The sequence below is a fragment of the Plecotus auritus genome, assembly GCF_963455305.1.
Source record: "Plecotus auritus genome assembly, chromosome: X".
NCBI classification, from domain to species: domain Eukaryota; kingdom Metazoa; phylum Chordata; class Mammalia; order Chiroptera; family Vespertilionidae; genus Plecotus; species Plecotus auritus.
Window position 1 is genome coordinate 54,645,758 of NC_137784.1, and position 4,013 is coordinate 54,649,770.

The following is a 4,013-nucleotide window of genomic DNA, read 5'->3' on the forward strand; positions in this document are numbered from 1 at the left end:
TGGCTTTCCTTCTGTCTTCTTTCGAAAACTATCTATTTATGTCTGTTGCCCATTTTTTGATTGGATTGTTTATCTTTTGTTAAGTTGTATGAGTTCCCTGTAAATGTTGGACATTAAACGCTTATTGGTGATGACATTGGCAAATATGTTCTCTCATGCAGTGGGCTTTCTTGTTGTTTTGTTGATGGTTTCTTTTGCTGTGCAAAAGCTTTTTATTTTGATGTAGTCCCATTTGTTTATTTTCTCTTTAGTTTCCATTGCCCTGGGAGCAGTATCAGTGAAGAAATTGCTTCGGCATATGTCTGAGATTTTGCTTTCGGTGGATTCCTCTAGTATTTTTATGGTTTCCTGTCTTATGTTTAAGTCCTTTATCCATTTTGAGTTAATTTTTGTGTATGGTGTAAGTTGGTGGTCTAGTTTCATTTTTTGCATGTATCTGTCCAATTTTCCCAACACCATTCATTGAAGAGACTATCTTGATTCCATTTTATGTTCATGCCTCCTTTGTCAAATATTAATTGGGCAGAGTGGTTTGGGTCGATTTCTGTGTTTTCTATTCTATTCCATTGATCTATATGTCTGTTCTTGTGCCAGTACCAGGCTGTTTTAAGAACAGTGGCTTTGTAATACAGCTTGATATCTGGTACTGAGATCCCACCTACTTTGTTCTTCTTTCTCAGGATTGCTGCAGCTATTCAGGATCTTTTTTTTTATTCCAGGTGAATTTTTAGAAAGTCTGTTGTAGGTCTGTGAAATATGCCATTGGTATTTTAATGGGGATTGCATTGAATCGATAGATTGCTTTGGGTAGTATGGACATTTTGATGATGTTGATTCTACCAATCCATGTACATGGTATGTTCTTCCATCTGTTTATGTCTTCCTCTATCTCTTTTTTTCAGTGTCCTGTAGTTTTTTGCATATACGTCTTTTACCTCCTTAGTTAACTTTATTCCTAGGTATCTTAATTTTTTGGTGCAATGGTAAATGGGATTGCTTTTTTAGTCTCTCTTTCTGTAAGTCATTGGTGTAAAGAAATGCCATTGATTTTGTATCCTGCTACATTGCCGAGTTTATTTATTAAGTCTAATAGTTTTTTGATGGAGTCCTTAGAGTTTTCTATGTACAGTATAATGTCATCTGCAAATAAGAACAGTTTTACTTCTTCTTTTCCAATTTGGATGTTTTTTTTTCTTCTTCTTGTCTAATCGCAATGGCTAATACTTCCAGTACTATGTGGAACAGGAATGGTGAGAGTGGGCATCCCTGTCTTGTTCCTGTTCGTAGGGGAAATTGTTTTAGTTTTTGTACATTGAGTATGATGTTGGCTGTGGGTTTGTCATATATGGCTTTTATTATGTTGAGGTCTGATTCTTCTAGTCCCACCTAGCTGAGAGTTTTCATCAAGAAGGGGTGTTGGATTTTGTCAAATGCTTTTTCTGCGTCAATTGATATGACTATATGATTTTTATCTCTCAATTTGTTTATGAGATGTGTCACATTTATTGATTTGCGGATATTGTACCATCCTTGCATACCCGGGATAAATCCTACTTGGTCATGGTGTATGATCTTTCTGATGTATTGCTGGATCCGGTTTGCTAGAATTTTGTTGAAGATTTTGGCATCTATGTTCATCAGGGATATTGGCCTATAATTCTCTTTCATTGTGTTGTCTTTATCTAGTTTTGGTATTAGGATAATTCTGGCTTCATAGAGTTTGGAAGTGTGCCTTCCTCTTGAATTTTTTGGAATAGTCTGAGGAGGATAGGTTTTAGTTCTTCCTTGAGTGTTTGGTATAACTCCCCTGTGAAGCTGTCTGGCCCCGGGCTTTTGTTTGCTGGAAGCTTTTTGATGACTGCTTCAATTTCCTCAATAGTTATCGGCCTATTGAGATTTTTAGAATCTTCCTGATTGAGTTTTAGGAGGTTGTATTTTTCTAGGAATATGTCCATTTCCTCCAGGTTGTCTAGTTTGTTGGAGTAGAGTTGTTCATAGTATTTTTTTTAACAATCCTTTGTATTTCTGCGTGGTCTGTTGTTATTTCACCTCTCTCATTTCTGATTTTGTTTATTTGAGTCCTCTCTCTTTGCTTCTTCATGAGCCTGGCTAGAGGTTCATCAATCTTGTTTATCCTTTCAAAGAACTAGCTCTTGGTTTCATTGATCTTTTGTATTGTTTGTTTGTATTGTTTTTTGTTTTGTTTTTGTCTCTATGTCATTTATTTCTGCTCTGATCTTTATTATCTCCTTCCTTCTGTTCACTCTGGGCTTTTCTTGTTGCTCTCTTTCTAATTCTTTGAGTTGTAGAGTTAGATGATTTACTACCATTTTTTCTACTTTTTTGATGTAGGCCTGTAGAGCTATAAACTTCCCTCTCAGGATTGCTTTCATTGTGTTCCATAGATTTTTGATTGTTGTGTTTTTATTGTCATTAGTTTCCAGAATGTTTTAAATTTCTTCTTTGACCTCCTTGGTAATCCAATCATTATTTAATAGCATGCTATTCAGCTTCCAAGTGTTTGAGTTTTTTGGATTGTTTTTATTGTAGTTCATTTCTAATTTTATGCCATTGTGGTCTGAGAAGATGCTTGGCATGATTTCAATCTTCTTGAATTTGGGGGAGACTTTGCTTGTGACCCAATATGTGGTCTATTTCTGAAAACGTCCCATGTGCACTTGAGAAGAATGTATATTCCGTGGCTTTGGGGTGAAATGTTCTGAAGATGTCAGTTAAGTCCAACTGATCTGGTGAGTCATTTAGGATTGCTGTATCTTTGCTGATTTTTTGTCTAGAGGATTTATCCAGTGATGTCAGTGGTGTATGAAAGTCCCCTACTATGATTGTATTGTTGTTGAACTCTCCTTTGATATCTTCCAGGAGTTTTGTTATGTATTTGGGTGCTCCTGCATTGGGTGCATATATGTTTATCAGGGTTATATCCTGTTGTTGTATTGATCCTTTTAGTATTATGAAGTGGCCTTCCTTATCTCTTGTTATGGCCTTCACTTTGAGGTCTATTTTGTCTGATATAAGTATTGCTACCCCAGCTTTTTTTTTTCATTTCCATTTGCCTGAAAGGTATTTTTTCATCCCTTCACTTTCAGTCTGTGTGAGTCCCTTGTTTTGAGGTGGGTCTCTTGTAGACAGCATATATATGGGTCGTGTTTTTATCCATTTAGTCCGTTTACATTTAAAGTTATTACTGGAAGGTACTTGTTTGTAGTCATTTCTATTTTTGTGCCTGTGTTCCTTCTTACTTTTTTCTTTTTTCTTTTTACAGCATTCCCTTTAGCATTTCTTGCATTGTTGGTTTGGTGGTGATAAACTCCCTTAGCCTTTTTTTTTTTTTTTGTCTACTAACTTCCTGTTGTCCCCTTCAATTTTGATTGATAGTCTTTTGGATAGAGTATTCTTGGATTCAGTCCTTTGCTTCGCAACACTTTGTATACCTCCTTCCATTCCCTTCTAGCTTGATGTGTTTCTGTTGAGAAATCATTTGATAATCTGATGGGGGATTCTTTGTAGGTAACTCTCTGTCTCTCTCTTGCAGCCTTTAAGATTCTCTCTTTGTTGTTAATATTTGTCGTTGAAATTGTGACGTGTCTTGGTGTGGGTCTTTTGGGATTGATCTTGCTTGGGACTCTCTGTACTTATGTAACTTTTTTCTTCCCCATATCTAGGAAGTTTTCTGTCATTATTTCTTCAAATAGATTTTCTATTCCTTGCTGCTCTTCTTGTCCTTCTGGCAGCCCTATTAAACATATGTTACTTTGTTTCATGTTGTCCCAAAGCTCCTTTAGGCTCTCCTCCTGCTTTTTAATTTTTCTCTCCAGTTGCTGTTCAGATTGAGCTTGTTTCTCTACCTTATCTTCTAACTCACTAATTTGGTCCTCTGCTTCTTCTAGTCTACTGTTGAAACTTTCCATGGTGTTTTTGATTGTAGATATATATCACTTTCATTTCTTTCTGATTCTTGCATAGGTTGTTGATTTTCTCATCCATCTGCTGTA